The sequence below is a fragment of the Rhipicephalus microplus genome, chromosome 1 (assembly GCF_043290135.1).
Source record: "Rhipicephalus microplus isolate Deutch F79 chromosome 1, USDA_Rmic, whole genome shotgun sequence".
NCBI classification, from domain to species: Eukaryota; Metazoa; Arthropoda; class Arachnida; order Ixodida; family Ixodidae; genus Rhipicephalus; species Rhipicephalus microplus.
In genome coordinates this window covers 39,009,535-39,027,862 of record NC_134700.1, presented here as the reverse complement: position 1 = coordinate 39,027,862, position 18,328 = coordinate 39,009,535, and positions in this window count along the sequence as shown.

The window sequence follows — 18,328 nt, the reverse complement described above, 5'->3', positions numbered from 1 at the left end:
TTATTTTAGTATAGCACAAGTGGCTGTTGTTGCTACGATACTTTTGGGACTGCTAAACGCACCAGCCGCTTTCAATGCCTATTTCAATGGATGTTGTGTAAGCATCAATTCTATGTACCGTACACATTTCAGTGCAAGTTACAAGGCAGTTTCACAAAAGTTTAGTGGTCCCTTTAGAATCATGATTAATGCTCAGCTGCATAATTTATAACGCAGCAGCAGATAGTGATAGGTGAGGCAAGAGCAAAAGTAGAAAGCACGTAAACACTTCAACTTTATCTCTGCTACACTTCATAACATGCGTAATACTTGGCGGACAAATACTAATACAAAAAGCGAGTACTGTTCCTTTATATTTTTGTTGTTTCGTACTCACGCTGTTGGAGACGTGCTGATACCCATTCAATACCCAACGCGTGTCGCTTTTGAAAGATACAGGGAAGAAATCCTGCCAATTATTTAACCATGTGACCATTCCCGTTGGCGCGGTAATTCTAGAGACAAACGAGTGACAGTTTCAAAAAAAAAGTTATCGCTCTCGAAGCATTCGCGGTGCGTGATATCCACGACGTTGCACAAATCGCGCCGCTTTCCAGCTTCCTGTGCAACAGGCTGAAAGATTCGCACCTTGTAGTTATTGTTGAACGCGGGAAAACCTACTGACCTCTCATAGCGCGACCTCTTGTCCTCAGCGATCGCCGAAGTTTTGCGGTACGTTGTCGGAAAAATAGCAGGAGCGTACGAAGGAGAAGCTGGATTCGTCGATGACTTTTCGCCAACAAAATGTGCACTGCAGACCCGAGACCACTTTGCCGGCTGCCACTCGGTTCCGTTTGCACTGTAAAAACACCAATTCGCTAGCGTGGGGCGTAAATTCAGATCAAACTAGCAACAACGCGTACTCCATAACCATGCACAGGATCACTTACTTCACACGGCGTACGCTGCGAATCCACCGTTCCCGCTGGTCTACGAGGCATTGTCGCCCCGGAAAACGGAAGAACTTTGTTCCAGGAGGGCATTTCTCGAAGCTATTGGCGCAGTTGACGACGCAGCAATACATGCGCGACATTGGAAAGCTCCTTGATCAGCGTGACACGGCTCGGCTCGTGGAGCGGCTGCTGCACGTATCAGGCTACTTCGTTTTGTTCCCTCCCACGCAGCGGTGCCACCAGCTCAATGCACGTTTCCAATATCAGTGTTAGGTTTGGTGTATGGATCCCAGAAAACGCTGGCGTATTCGAGTTTAGGCCAAATTATTGAATTATAAGCCCTTAACCTAGTACTAGCGGGTGTATGTTTTAGCTTATGTCTGAGAAAGCAACGTTTCTTGAATAAAGAGTTGCATATGTTGGAAATGTGACCATTCCAGCTGAGGGTGTTGGTTATTGTGATTACTAGGTACTTGCACTCGCTGACTTCTCTAAGAAGCTTACAACCTAGTTTGCAGACGAACGGCAGTTTTTCTTAAATTTCTTGCTAGTTATTCACATATGGAGTGTTTTGTTGGCGTCTATTTCGTACTCCACCGACTACACCACAATACAATTCTTTGAAGATTTAAGTACAGTGACACTTGTTCTTCAAGGCAGCTACTTTCGTCGTACAGTACACTATCAACAGCAAATATTTTAATTTGTACAGGGGCGTTATTTTCATTAGTAAAAGCATTACTGAATATCAAGAATAGCAATGGGCCTAGTACACTGCCCTGCGGCACACAGGATTAAATTGGTAGCTCGCTGGATGAGTGAATAATATTTGAAACGCATTGTTGGCAGTTAGGCGTCCACCTAATTCACTATGTAGGTCAGAAGGATAATTAGCTCGAGTTTATTAATTAGCTTTCTATGTGACACAAGATGAAACGCTTTCTTAAAATCTAAGAATAGTATATCAACCTGACCGGACCCATCAAGAAAACTAGGGAAAGTGTGAACAGTTAAGGTTAATTGTGTTGTAGTGGAAAAACCTTTGCGAAAACTATGTTGGCAAAAATGAAGTACGCTGTTATCACATATAAACTTTTTAATTTTTTAGTGGTTAAGTTATTTTAGATTTCTTGGATAGCTTCGCGTGAAGCACGCCTCCTTTTTAGGCGCTTGACTCCTATTTTAAGATGCGATGTATCTCTTGAACTCCAGAGAGTAACTTTATGTGTTCGTTCAGTTTGGCTAGGAATGAAATTTGTGGTGCAGGGAATAATAATTTCTTTAAAACGGTGCCAAAGTGCAGTAATGTCATGGCGTTGAAAACTATCAAGGCATATTTCAAGGTAATCTAAAACACTTTCATGATTGGCTGTAGAATAGTCTTTATTGGTGATTGCGTTCTTCTTACTCATGACACATGAATTCAAAGGACAGGTGAAAGACACCAGTTGATGGTCCGAAATGCCAGGTTCAATGGAGAGAAAATTTTTTGATCGATTGACCTAAATACACAACCGGCAATCATAGGTGATGTGTCGTGAACACGCGTGGGATGTTTCAAAACCTGTTGCTGATGATTGATGATTTGATTGATATGTGGAGTTTAACGCCCCAAAGCCACCATATGATTATGAAAGACGCCGTGGAGGAGCGCTTCGGAAATTTGGACCACCTGGGGTTCTTTTACGTGCACCCAAATCTGAGCACATGGGCCTACAGCATTTCCACCTCCATCAGAAATGCAGCTGCCGCAGCCGGGATTCGAACCCGCGACCTGCGGGTCAGCAGCTGGATACCTTAGCCACTAGACCACCGCGGCGGGGCTCACAACCTGTGGAAGGTTAAGATAAAGCATAATATTACGTAGGTAGTTCACGCGCAAGTTCGATTCAGCAAAGAAGGACGCGTTTTCCCAGTAATTGCTAGGGAATATAAAATCACCTCAATTCGCCTATTCACAGAGTTCTGACGCTAGCGAAAGCCCCACCAGCCCGTGCTGGTGCACACACAGCGCACGACATACTGCGACCAAGCTTATTACGAACAACCACAACGTGTTTTGGATGACTCGCCACACATTGACAATGTGTCCGCCCAATATCGTGTGCCCGGAGCTCATCATGGCGGCGAACACAGGCGAGCAATCGATGAGTGAGCGACCGGGCAGCCGACGGCAATGACGGCCCATTTCCAGGTGGTCACAAAGCATAGGTGAGCTGCCGATGCCCAAGCCGACCTTCGCGGGGAATTTCGTGCGTGTAACAAACAACGAGACCAAGCCTGTGGTCAGCAAGCGCGACCCGTATCGCACAACCGACATAAAGAATGATCAACTACCTGTGAAAGAACCCAGCGTGGATTTATGCGATGAGCCAGACTGAAATAATGTACCCGATGGACCTGCTGTCTCCTCGGCCGCCATTTTGGCCTTCATTCCCAACCGGTGGTGTTGTGAGGTGGTCATACATATACAGCGTGGTGTGCCGACGTGTCGAGACCTGCTCCAGTTCGCTAGCGTCTTCGCCGTCAATCACAACACTTCGCTATTCGGCATAACCATCTTTCCCGCAGAAACAACAGCTCAATTGGTCGTAAGTGGTTGTTCGTCTTTTCCCGAACTCTCCGTTCTGACATCTGCGTCACGTTGCACGATGATCTGCAATGTGGCCACGCCGGTGTGTTAAAAACATACACTCGCTTACAGCTGCCGTACTACTGGCGTTGCGTTCGGCGTTACGTAAGGTCTTGTCTTACCTGCCAGGGACACAAGATGCCCGCTCAACATACCACAGGTTCTTTGCAGCCGTTGCCATGTCCAACACGAGCCTTCTATCATGTGGGGTAATTTTCGATCACTGGGTAATTTCGCTAACAACCATCTTACGCACTACGCTAAAACAGCGGCGTTACCTTCTGCTACCGCAAAAGACGTTGCACGTTTTATACTGCAAAACCTGGTTTTCAGGCATGGAGCACCTCGGGAGTTACTAAGCGACCGCGGCCGTGTTTTTCTCTCCTATACCATCAAAGCGTTGTTCAGCAATTGTCGCCGCACACACAGCACTACCACAGCCTATCATCATCCGCAGACTAATGGTATGACAGAGCGTTTAAATCACACATTGGAGATACACTGGCCATGCACGCTTCATCCGACCAGTCAAATTGGGATAGCATACTGTCTTTTGTGACATATGCCTACACCACTGCAATGCAAAGCACTACGTGATTTTCACCTTTCTTCCGTATTTATGGACGCGAGCCATCATCAACAATGGATACAGTTAGTATGACGCATCAATTACCGGCATGTGGCGTGCCGCGCAATCAATGCGGCTGATGTAGAGTGCGTAGCCAGTTCCTGACCCGTCAACTAAGGAAGCTGATCGGTTCCGCGAAGGCGAACGCGGAAGACCTGTGCGTGGGAAAGAAAGGAGACTTCTGCGTTCTCATGGCTCACAAGCCGAGCAGTCAAGGTCGCCTCCGTTCGGGATTGGAAGGGGAAAGCATACTCGGAAAAGCGTCTGGCAAGAGGCAGGTCAGGCGCCACCATCTGAGTTAAGCTATTGTTGGCATGCATGCGTGTCATTCAGAATTACGCGGGGACGCGACCACTTGGCTGACCGAGACATAGTGGCGGCAGGGAAACGACCATAATCTCCCCCGCTGTTGTTAGGAGGTCGGGGCGCCTCGCTGTCGCATGCACACCTGATAAGCGCACGGAGCCCAACGGTGTACCCACCGCTCTTAAGGAGGCTTCTAGGAAGCAACAATAAATGAGAGAACTGACGAGGCTCGAGCGTGAGAACGGCTGCCGACGGAAGTCGGCCGACGGAGGCAGCACGGCCTGGCATGGGTGAGGATGTCACACGCGCAGAACCTATCTCTTTGCGTGTTTTATTTGGTAACGTGGTTTTAACCATTGTAGTACCTGTTATGAAGGTGTTTCTGCGATTGGTTGTGATGATGTGAGCCCCAACATGTGATTGGTGTTTGTAAAGACTCTTTGTTCAACTTAGGGTTGAAAAGGGGATGTTTGAATTTTAAGTGAGAGCGGATGTTCGGGCTTGGACTCGAGCAGTAGCCTGAGGCTGCAATCAAGCGTCTCTTCACCGGACTATGGCTCTTCCTTCGCGCGGCCACCACGCACTCGAGTCATCGAGAGGACCCATTCCGAACCTCAAACATCTTCCCTCCTTAGCTAAAGTTGAAGCTAGTCGGGGAGGAGGAAATTAACTGATACCATTCTTCCTTATCGACCGGAACCCTCCGAATGGACTACCACTCAGTGAGCAGCAGCACAGGTCGAAGAATGTCGGAAGCTTGCTCGTGTATTGACTTCACATGACTAGACGCGCATAAAACATCGCCAACCACTCACATGAGCATTGCTCCTAACTCACTAGTTTGGCTATGGATTCCTTGTACTCCTCTGGGACTCTCCCACAAGCTTTCTTCCAGGTGCCATTGTCCCTAACGAGTCATACGCCAAACATCCGGTCAACTACCTTGTCGAGCCGCTGGACGCATCTCCGGACAAGCGCCGTCGGGGACAAGAGATCGTACACGTCCTCAGGCTCAAGCCGTACCATAACCCTTCTATGTGCACCTGTCCTTAGGTCGCCAAGATGGCTCCTTCGTCACCCGGGGGTGATTGTAGCAGTGGACACGTAGCTCGAGTAGAAAAAGAAGAAGACGCGCTGTGATAGCAGGCTTTCATTCAGGTAGCCCTTGCGCTAAATAAATCTCTCGTTCACCGAGTCAACTCCTGCTTGTTTAACACCCCGTTTCAGTATGAATAACACTGCTGATAAAGTCCACTGTAGAAATAGTGTACGCTGATTTTTTTTCAGTGACATGTTAAGTTCTATTTAACCTTCTGAGTCACAGTAATAGAATTTTCTTTCAACTTAATAAATAAACTTAAATTCTACCTATTTTCTGCAGTCTAAACATCTCGCTCCAGCGGAATCGTACGGATACCTGGGTGTTCTCATCAACGGCAAACTAATATGGACTGACCATATCGCACAGCTTACTGCCGATGCATCCATAACATTAGATTTTATCAGAAGATCCCTTTTCTGCTCACCGGCCTCAGTTCGTAAACTCGCCTACAAAACCTACGTCTGTAGTGAACTCCAGCATGCCTGTCCAATTTGGAATCAAAACCAATTTTATTTATTAGGTGCCCTTGAAGCCATTCAAAATCGCGCGGCTCGCTTTAGAACTTCGCAATACAAATTCCGCACAAGAGTTACTACTATAAAACCATCAATGTCTCTCACCTCTCTGGAGTTTAGATGAAAAATAGCACGCCTTTGTTCATTTCACAACCTGTATTTCAATTATGCTTACTTACATGGCTCCCTGCTTCCCCCACCAATTCTAACTTCGCGCCGTCTCTTCAGTTGTTTGAGTGTCCAAAATTTAAAATGTTCAACTAACGCTTTTAACAAATCTTTTCTCCTGTTAACAATTCAGAATTGGAATCGGCTTCCAAATGCAATAGCCAACAAACGAAATACTCTGAAGTTCGAAACCTTACTTAGCCAAGTGGTCGCGTCCCTGCGTGATTCTCAATGGCACACGTGCATGCCAACAATGACTTATTCTCAGATGGTGGCGCCTGACCTGGCTCTTGCCAGACGCTCTTCCGAGTAAGCTTTCCCCTTCTAATCCCGAACGGGGCGACCTTGACGGCTCCACTCGTGAACCAGGCGTACGATAAAGTCTCATTTCTTTACCGTGCTCAGGTCTTCCGCGTTCGCCTTCGCGGAACCGATCAGCTTTGTTAGTTGATGGAACGGGAGCTGGCTACGCGCTCTGCATCAGCCGCATTAGTTGCGCTACATGCAACACGCCGGTAATTGGTGCCTCATACTAATTACTACGTTTTGTGCAAGCGACAATAGATGCGACGACAAGCCGAACACCCCCTATTGTCGGAGAACAAGTTTTCGCCACTCGACAAGCCGCCATTGGCGCGAAAGTCAACGAACACATTGAAGAACCCCGTGCCAAAATCTAGAGCCAGGAGCAAGAAAAGACTCAGGAAGAAAAGTTTACCATCACGTGAGCGAGTGGGTTAGGCCGACACAGCGAAAAAGAATAATACAAGGAGCACACAAAACCACCGAAGACACGAACAAAGATATTATGGACAACGTATGTATGCACTTTTGTATGTTTCAGTATTGCCTCGTCGTTTCTCTTTTTCTTGTTTGTAGCGTTCCCATGTTTTTCGAATACAATATCGTTTCTTTGTTTAGTTGTTAGCGTGCATATATTTTGTACTTGCGTATTTTTGTTATCGCAATAGAATTGCGATACTTTGGTGTGTTGTGTTTATTACTGTAAATTTCTACAGCATGCATATATGCCTTCTGCTGCTGACGTTGGAATTGGGCTGACGGGCCTGTCAAGCTGCTTGTATGCAGCTTTTGTCGTCAGCCTTTCAATGTATTCACGAAAAATAAATAAAGATGAACACTTTACAAAAAAATTGTGAGACAAGTCAACGAGACCCTAATGCAAGCCAACGAGACCTCAGCGTCTCGTTGGCTTGTCTGCAGAGCTGCGAACAACCATCAACAACTTCAAGAAAGAGATCGCCGAGATCCATAAGCTGGTGCTATCCAGCAACCAGCCCCCACAAGACCCACGCCAAGCACGAGCAAGACAGAGGTAAGTATCATGAACAGCGAGAAGACAGCCCTCGAGGAACCAATACTGATGTAGCAAGCCTTCGAGGCTTAGTACACGCAAAAAGAAAATGAACGCTGCGACAACCTTGAAGCAAAATTTGAAGTGAGATTACCAAAATTGAAGAAATAATAATCACGGCAAGCATCGCAGCTGTAACAGCAATGATATAAACAGTGAATGCCTACGAAGCCGAGAACACGAACAGAATTGCCTACATCGAAAGGACCCTGCAGGCGATTGCGAGCCACCCGGCGTCTGCGCCCCTCTTCGCACTACAGCCACCAAACCAAAGAACCCGTACACGCCAACGCAATCATGGGCTCCAGCGCATCAGCAACAGGCGTAAAAGTGTGGCCATGGAACTGTCGCGCCATCGGAAGAAAGACGTCAGTCATCCAGCAGCCCATCACACGCGCTGCGCGCAAGCCGGTCGTGATACTACTACAAGAGACACTCAATGACACACCGACACTCTCCGGCTACACAGCGCACAAGAACCCACCTGACGGCAGAGGCCAGTGCACCCTGCTCAGGAAGGGACTGACGTTCGTTGAGCACGAGCTGCAAAACAATATCAAGAGCGAGCACACTCTAACCGAAATCATCCCGGGAAGAGGAGAAAGAAAAACCTGTTTCTGCTCAACGTCTACAAAAACCCATCGAAAAGAAAATGGAAGTTCAAGACATTGTTGCAACGAGCAAGCACCGCAGTGGGTCGCAACATGCTTATCGCGTGCGGCGATTTGAACGCGATGAACGCTGCCTGGGGCTAAAACAAGTACAAAGCAGAGGGCTGCGACCTGTTCAAAGATGCCACGAAACTAAACTTTACCCTCATCACACATTCGACGTATCCGACAATAATCGGTAACTTAGTGCCCCGTGACACAACTCTGGACCTCACGTTCATCAAAAACGATGTTCGGGGTGCGATCACATGCATGGAGAAACACGGGGCTGACCTCAGTAGCATCCACACCATCGTGGAAATCGGCATACCGGAACACAACAAAACCAGCCACAAACGCACAAATGAATAGGCGATGCTTTTCAAGACTACAGAAACCTGGAGAGAGACGGCGACTATGAGAAGGAAGACATTCACTCTTGGATGGCCGGAATCACCAAAAGAGTACGCGGTTTGACCAAAGGAATCGAAACGGACGTGGAGATCGATAAAATAGACAGCTGGCTAGTGCATCTCATCCATCGCAAGCAGTCGATACTCAATCGATGAAAAAAAACAATTAACATTCAAAGCGCAGTGTAAGATAGAAAGTATCAGAGCTCAACCTTGTGATCGAAGATTACTACTGAGTGCTATGTGCACAGCAGTAGAACGAGATCTGCAACATAGCAGATAGGCAGATCCACTGCGCGAAGACGTACGTGGAACATGCTGCGACACCTGCTTGACGAAACCAAGATCAAGCCGCACTAAAGGGACCAGCTCGCCAAGCTCATACATCGTGCGGTCTTGGTACACGGTGCCGACGAAGTCACCAGACACATTAACCACAAATACCTGCCAACGACACCCACCAAACAACACGTGCCGTACGGTGGCCTTCCTAACGCGAAGGTCGATCGTGATATCGACGTCGAGGAGGTCCGCACGGCCCTGCATGTCCGCAACAGTCGGTTGGCGGTTGGCCCAGAACTTGTCACGAACAAGGCGCTCAAGAACCTCGACAATGGCTTAATTGAAAACCTAGCAACATACTTCAACAAGTGCTAGAGAGAGGGGGCGCTGCCGAAGCAGTGGAAGAAATACAATACCACTTTTATCTTCAAGCCAGGGAAGCCACCGGATACGGACAACCGCTGGCCCATCTCACACATTCTGCGTGGGCAAGGTGCTGGAGCACGTCCTTCTGGAGCACAGGTGGCTAGACTAACTAGAACAAAAAACGATGTACGCGGCAACGGTAATCGGCTTCTGGCAGCACCTGAGCACGTACTACGCGATGATGCAGCTCAAATACCAAATTATCGAAGGTGGCGGCAGCATCCGCGATAACAAGGCCAATTGGGGCTCGACCTGCAGAGCGGCTTCGATAAGGTGAAACTCTCGGCGATCCTGTCTCAAGTCTCCGAACTTTGAGGCATAGCGCATCCAGGACGGGGCAGAGAAAAAAGACACATAACACATACAAAGCACTAACTCTCAACAATGCAGTTTATTTCGGAAATCAACAATATATATACCATAACACCGCGCATAACATACCACGTGCAACAATAAGGCCACCGTGCAACCTTAGTCTCCAAACTCAACATGGCGGGAATATCTTAGATATATGAAGGACTTCCTAACAAACAAACCGCTGAGCTGCGAGTCGAAAGACAGGAAAGAAGATACTCGGGGGCACTGGCCGCCAATGCTGTTCAACCTTGTCTTGATCGGAGTGGCAGAGAAGCTTGCAGATATCGAACACGTCAGACACACCATGTACGCGGATGATATCACGCTATGGGTAACTGGTGGCAGCGACGCCCACAGGGAGGGCGCGCTGCAAGCCGCCGTAGACGTGATGGAGTACCAGCTGGAAGGCACCGGACTAAGATGTTCGCTGAGGAAATCTGAGCAGCTAGTACTTCCACCTGCCAACAATGGCAGAGGCAAGACCAAACAACGCGAATACGGGGAAATCTTAATCGTAACCTAATCCGGTAACGTGAATTCCGAAGTTGCTAAAATCAGGATTCTTAGAATGATAAATGAGGATCACTGAAGAAATGGCGACACCATCACCCATGTCATAGCTGAGGCGGCCAACGCGACGCAACCCCACAAACCAGTCACGTCCCGGTGGGCACATGAGAGAAGAGGATGTAGAAGAGGCGGAAACTCTCTGCAAGTGCACAAGGAAATCGCTTAATGTTGCTGGGATGCCTTTAAAGAAATGATGCTGATGTGGTAGACAACTGAATTTCTGACACGACTGACAACTGAAAAAAAAAAGAAAGTGTGTCGTTGTAAGACTCCGACGAGGCACTTTCTAACGATAACACTGAACATCTAGCAAAAGTGTTGGCTTGGCCCAAAGAAACGGATAACTTCATCTACGGTCCGGAAAACATCCTGACTTCTTTTGAGAAGGCACACTAAGCGTTTTGTGCTGCAGACCATGTCGATCATTTATTACCCGTTGGGCTTTGCCGCACCGTGCGTGGTTGGAGAGGTGATGCTGTTTCAGCAGTTGTGTACTGAAAAGGTCGACTTAGATGAGTATATCCCTGGCCATCTCGCGATAAAATGGCATAACTGGGAAAACAGCTCATTAATTCGCCGAAAATCAACGTTCTCCGTCACCTTATGAGTGGCGTTAAAGCATCATAGAACTACATGTATTTGCCGACGCAAGCTTCAAAGCTTACAGAGCTTGTGTATATGTCCGTGTAAAAGCTTTAAATGGAAACTTGACCAGCACTCTGATCGCTGACAAGTGAAGGACTGACCCACTAAAAGCCCTATCATTGGTGCGAATAGAGCTAATGGGTGATTTAACAGGAAGCAGGCTGTTAAAATGTACAGTGGAAACATGTAGCGATATCACACCAAAAGCGCTTTTCTTTGTACTGACGCAACCATAGTTCTTAGCTTATTACATCGACAGTATTCGACTTCCAAAAAATTCGTAAAGAACCAACTAGATGAAACTTCGGAGAATACTTCGCAACGCACCAGGCGCCATTGCCCTGGAGAGAAAAACCCTGCGGATATACACCCGAGGTGTATATTTAGAAGGCCTGGCTACCTACGTCACTTGCGGCAGGAACCAGCTTGGCTTGGCAGAGACTCCGAAAAATGGCCAAATGTGAGTTCATTACCGCTACAGACGACCGACGCCGTAGCAATAACAATGACAAAGCCCATGACTCTTTCCTCGGCAGAAAGCTCTGTGCAGTTGGCCTCCGTACTATATATTCCAAGTTTTGAATGATATGTGGAACTTAACGTCCGAAAACCACCATATGATTATGAGAGACTCCGTAGTGAAGGTCTCCGGAAATTTCGATTGCTTAGGGTTCTTTAACGTGCACCCAAATCTCAGCACACGGGCCTACAACATTACCGCCTCCATCAGAAATTCAGCCGCCGCCGCCGGGATTTGATCCCGAGACCTGCGGGTCAGAAGCCGAGTACCTCAGCCGCTGGAACACCACAGCGGGGCATAGATACCACAAGGTTCAGCTTATTGTACAAGCTCCTGCGTATTTGTATTAGTGCAGTGTTTCATCTCTAACGTGAAGCTCAAGCCTAAAAACAATGAAGCCGTTTTAACTGATCAAATATTGGAAGCCGAGAGACATTTTTTTGACAATTGGTAACTGAATCGTTTTCTCATGAAAATAGTTGGCTACTGAAACATAAGTATTCGCCTAGTCACACGGGGGTAGCACAACTGCACCCGTTTATCGACGAGAACAGATTTCTACGCATCGGCGGAAGGTTGCAAAACCGCAACGACAACCGGTAAGCTGAGCATCCACACTTCCTTCAAGTCAACACCATTTTAATGAAGTGGTGATTTCCGATGCCCACAAGCGAGACATGTATGGAGGAGTAACGGTGACGGCCCACGACATACGCGAACGCCTCTGGGTATCAAGAGCTCGACAAGCGCCAAAGAATGATGATTGATTGATTTGTGGTGTTCAACGTCCCCAAACCACGCTATGATTATAAGAGACGCCGTAGTGGAGGGCTCCAGAAATTTCGACCACCTGGGATTCTTTAACGTGCACCCAAATCTGAGCACACGGGCCTACAACATTTCCGCCTCCATCGGAAATGCAGCCGCCGCAGCCGGGATTAGATCCCGCGACCTGCGGGTCAGCAGCCGAGTACCTTAGCCCCTAGACCACCGCGGCGGGGCAACATGCGCCAAAGAAATTAATCAACTGACGCCTGAAATGCACCTGTCTTTGCTAGAAACCAATCGCGCCACCGTACCCGCCTCTTCCAGCTTTCCAAGTGGTAAAGACAAGACCTTTCGACGCAACAGGGCTTGATTTCGCCGGTCCACTGTGCAAGAAAACGTCCAAGGACTCGAATAGCAAAATGTACATTGTACTTTCAAGTGTGCAGCAACAAGATCATTGCACTCGAAGCTCGTTTTCGACATGTCTTCACCAGCTTTTGTCTCGGCTTTCCGGCGCTTTATTACAAGAAGGGAACTACCAGAAATCGTATATTCCGACAATTCCCTTACCTTCAAGGGAAAATCTCGGGAGATACAGAAATTATAGAAAGTACTTCGACAAGACGACTTCTAGGTATAACTTGCGAAGCACAGAATTCAGTGAAAGATCATTGTCGAAGCGGCCCCATGGCGGGAAGGCTAGTGCCAGCGTTTAGTCGGAACTGTAAAAATGGCACTCTGAAAAGATTTTGCCCGAAGCTGTCTGTGCACTCATGAACTTTGAACGATATTGATTGAGGTTGAAGTGGTGCTCGAATCTCGACCACCAACGTATTCACAAGATCAGCCCAACGAGCCCTCAGCCCTCACGCCAGCGCATATCTTGGTTGGCCAGCAACTGACTACGTTGCCATAAAGAGTCGCACCTTCAAGTCGAGTTACAAGCCACAGTGCAAGAGACTACCAGCACCATTTTTCACATAAACAAAAATGATCAATAATTTCTGGAAACGATCGAAGCATGAATATTTGCTACAATTACCAGCTGCTCAACGTTCACCCACGCATCAATCAAGGAACGTAAAGGTCGGCGACATCGTGATTGTAGATTTTCCTAAAACGACCAAGTCAATATGGCCACTAGCCCGAATTCAAAAGGTATACCAGGGCTAAAATGGAGTTGTACGCGCCTGCTCAGTTTCTTTGCAAGGAGGCAAGACCTTTAAGCGGCCCGTGCAGAAGCTACATCGTCTAGCGCTAGATGTCACCGCATCTAAGGCCCCGGATGATGTCGGTGATCAGCAGACAACCAATAAGAGGGATGGTGGGCTGCTGTCTCAGCAGCTAGCGCCAAGAAGTACTTGCTGCACTATCACCATCGTGTTGAACAATCAGTAATTCATTTTCATCATTAAGCGCACTTGTTGGGCGTGTCTTGCGGCTCCGTCTTTCTGGCGGTGCCACACTTTTCGAATGTCGGCGTTCCCCGGGAATGCGAAACGAAACGCGAAAAGACATCCGTCCAAACACAGTGTGGTGACGCTAGCGTCTTGAAGAATTGCTTTAGTGAAAGAAGTAGTGTTGAGGGCACACGGAACGAAGAACTGAACTCTGAGTTTTGCGGCTTCTGCGATAAGCTGATTCTTTCAAATGGGCGCCGCAGAAAAAGACAAAAACGAACAAGAACGAAAAGCACCGCCCGTTTGATTGTGCAGTATACAATAGTCTTCACTATGAAAATATTACTGCTGGAATTCCAAATGGCAGTATAAAATTGTTGACAAGTTCAAACATATTCCGGTTTTCTCTGAAGGTGCAATATGGGATATGGGTAGAAAAGTGACTAGTTAGCTTTCAAGAAGGTAGGAGTCAGTTTCAACCTAAGGAGAAAGGTAGATATTAGGGGTGCATAGCTCGCGTGGTTTACCAAGGTCACAGCAGAAAAAAAACTTCCCATTGTAAACACATCTGAGCTGATTTCCGAAGAAAAAAAAACTAACGAGATACCCGTGTGCTGGATAGTGTCGCGATACGGACGATACATCGTCACTACTGAGATACAAATACATTTTTGAAAAGTATCTCACCACAGCAGTACAGACACTCAAAAATTTCAAAGAACTACTATCGTGCTACTCTTGTATCGTGATGCCCAGTTTTCTTATCTAGACACATGAGTGTGCATATCATTTTGTGCTTACTGTGTACTACATACATGTGCCTTGTCACATTGTACTGATTTTAAAGGGACATATCAACCTTCATCCTTCACGTTTCGCATATTATCGATTCCCACTATACGCGGGATCTCCCGGTTTTTGGATGTGACTGCATTTACTCGGGTTCAATTTACAAAGAAAAGCATGGAAACTGCTGCATTTTCGTGATAGATATATTGAAGGAGGTATAAATTTATCCGTAGATGCATTACTTTCTTCCTTGCGGTCCATTTGGTCTCGGTGCTAAATACCTCAAACAGAATTATATAGAGCCATTTTAGCATTCTTCTTTTGTGGAGACTTATGTGAGAGAAATGTGGCCTAATTATTGTCCTTGAATTGTATTGCTGTACTATCCTTACTCTTAATTTTTCTATTAGAAGGCGTATTTACAAGGTGGGCAGCCAAAGCGCAGTTACGCTGTAGATAACTGAGTTTCCTGGTCATATCATTGCAATTCGCCGCGTGAGAAGTAATTTTAATGCAATGGCGTTAGAATTCTCGTGTGGCGGAAATCCCGTCGTCGGCGTCGGCACCGTTGGTTGTGGGTGAAAAATCGTCCGTGAATAAAAAGTCGAGAAAGAAGTAAATAAAAACAAGAATAAAATTATCGGTCCCCTAGAGGATCGAACCCGGGCCTTTCGCGTGGCAATCAGGTGTCCTACCTCAAAGCCACGATGCTCCTTTCAGCTGCTTGGGGAAAAACCCCACATAAATGGCATGTGGTGAAAGGAATCTCCTCGATACATTTTCTTCGACAGGTGTCACGATGAAAACGTGCCCATTCGACGATTTGTAGGCGCATGTGGGAGGCCATCAAACTACGTCGAAAAAGGCTGGGATTGTGCAGCCATCGCTGCTAAAACACGCAAAAATTTTCAAACAGCTTTAAAATTCGACAACTATGTCCATCTAGCGGAGAACATATCATACCTTTCCAGAGGCGTTGATCAAGCAACCAGCAAACGCTAGATATTGTGCTGCTATCTGTGAGGCATTGAGAGACTCTTTGTGCCCGTTCAAAGAAATGTCATTTCAACAAACCACAACACTTGCATAGATTAAGCTTTTCATTTTCACGACAGCATAAGTGAAGTACTGCAGTTGCCATTTCACTGACCTGAAGGCGATGCTTGTTGCGCTTGGCCGGAAGCCGTCTCCAGAAAAACAAGTCGAACGATTGCCAGATAACAAACGCAAGACGGACGACAGAATATGAAGATTTACGAATAGAAGCGTCATAGTGAATTTTTGCCAGAATATTGTAGAAGGCTTCAATTATCCGACCAACTTTCACTCCCCGCAACTTTCACACAGACAATGCTTATAGGTTGTCAACATCTCTTTTTTCGTCAACTCAATATTGCATATGTTTTCACAGCGCAATGGCAATATCAGTGTCGTATCCATTAGCTGTACTGTCAACTGCATCCAAATCAAAGGGTCACTGATGTAGCACAACGGCTTCTTTCTAATAAAACTAAGTATTTTCCGAAGTAGGCTAGGAAAGAAAGAACAAGTGCAAATTGTCACTTATATGTATCACAGCAGTGTTTATTACCAGGTACATCAAACTCTGAGCGCTTGTTGCGTGATTGTTCAACAAGAAAACATTTCGATGTTCGTTCTTACGTTGCCCAACGCATCCACTGCACACCGTAAAACTTAAAAGCACAAATGGGCAACCATGAGTGAACAAAACCTGCATGTAACCAGCCCGTGGTCGTCGCCAAACCGTCTGCGTTCAGTCTAGACATAGTGTAGATGCATAGCGATCACTTGCACCCTTTATTCTGCGGATCGACAATTCTTGAAACGGCGTTACAATGAACCACGGCGCTAGTTCCATGAAACGAAAAAAAAAGCAACTCTTTTATTCGACTGCAACGCGTGAGCGTAGAACGCGGCACTCCTCTGACTTCGCTTCTTGATGAAGCTGTCCATTTTTCTCGCCAGTGCTCTCCATATTATACTGCTTATAAACTTCGAAGTACAGTGTGTTTCCAGCGCATGCAGATCTCTTGTAGAGGCATCACAGTAATAACTGCTTTAATACGGGTGCTGAAAATATACAGCCAATAAAATGCCCGTTTGAGAAGATAAACGCCCAAGCATTGACTTCGCCTCTCGTACACCTTGGCCTGGCCTTCCCAAATTAGCGGGCAATTATATGAAAGCCCAAAATAATTTTTTCTCGCCACGTGTAAGCTTTACCAGCAGCGCGGCGGCCCTTTCAACCAATCGAAGGAGCATCGCGGAGTGGAGAAAAGAGCGAGCCACGCACACGTGTGGGAGAACGCTCTCTCCGTGCGATTGGGACGGCTGGAGATGAACCCGCCATGCGCCCGTCATCCCAGAGGCTATGCGGTCAAGGGGGTGATTCCAACAATGCCCACTCGATGATGCGCCGCCACCCAGGCCGTTAGGGGGTGCGCACAAGAAGAATTCATACATGGCGTGGCTTCTCGATGGCCAGTGCGATCGCCTCCTTCCGACTTTGTCCACTTCTATGAAGCGGAGAAACTTGGGCAAGTTGGTAGGACACAATGTACGAACAGCACAATACAGCGCTTTTTTTATGCTTGAATTTTCGCTTCCGTAGTAACGTAATAACAACTTCTACGTTGCGTTGTTCGTACAATCAGTTATGTCTATTTCGTTCTCATCGTTTCGTAGGCACGACAGCACGTGACAAGTTCCTGTGTTGAGTGTTACACACAGTACCAATATCTACCAAGCCCCCTCATCTGTTTGCTCTCAACTCCGTTGAAGAATGCCTGATAGCTGCATGTCTGTCATTTATGAGCGTTAAGGCCAGACCATATGAAGAGTTTTAGCCAGTGTTTGCTGCTGTTGCGTCTCTCGGCGTCATGATATGGATCTTTTTTACGGAGAGGAGGATATCCTCCTTTCTGCGCTGTTGCACAAGAGTACAAAAGCCGACTTCAAAGCCTCGGCAGCACATTTTTTGTGGGGTCACGTGCACTAACAACAGCCAAGAGATGAATGTGGTGGCGCCCAGAGAGTCTTGAGTGAAAAGGCCTAGGTTTGATTTGTGGACTTGTCCATCAGCAGCGATAACGCAGATAGGGCCAAGGGCCGGATTGTCAGCTAATTATTGGATAATCAAAAGGGTGAGAGTGGATCGCTTTACACAAAAGGTAGGTGTGAATAATGGCGACTCGCGGTGTACCTTAAGATCACACGTGCGCTTTAAACATTTATTGTTCATCAACGCAAAAAACAATATAGCTCTCCTACCGGCCCTACATGGCAGGCCCCAATATTGTGCCTATACATACCGAATTGTCGAAGTACCATTCGGTTACGCGAGGAGTTCATTAAGGTGGTGTTTTAATCTGAATTTGTTGTGTGAGTGTGTGTGTGCTTGTGTCTATGAATTATGTCGGCTATCTGACAGCAAGTCACTAAACATAATTCTCATATTGTGGCGGGTCCCGCAGCTATAAGCTGTTATCGTCTCTCATAATCACATCGTAGTATTGGGGCGTTCAACAGCGACAAATACTGTATACAGATAAGCTGTTCGCTCGAGTATAATAGAGAGTCGAGATAGTTGAAATGCTTGCATAATCGATGCAGCGCTAAGACAAAATTAACACAGAGTCAACATGACGTGTGCTGTCTCGCAACGGAAAGATTTATTTTGGAAGCGGGAAAACAATGTCGTACATAGGAGACAAGCGAATATAAAAGGCAGTAAAGCAAATCACTGAACACATGAACATACCTCCAAAAATTCAAACCTGCCACCTGTTATCACATGAGCCAAGCAGATAAGCAAATGTCCTGTCTTTAA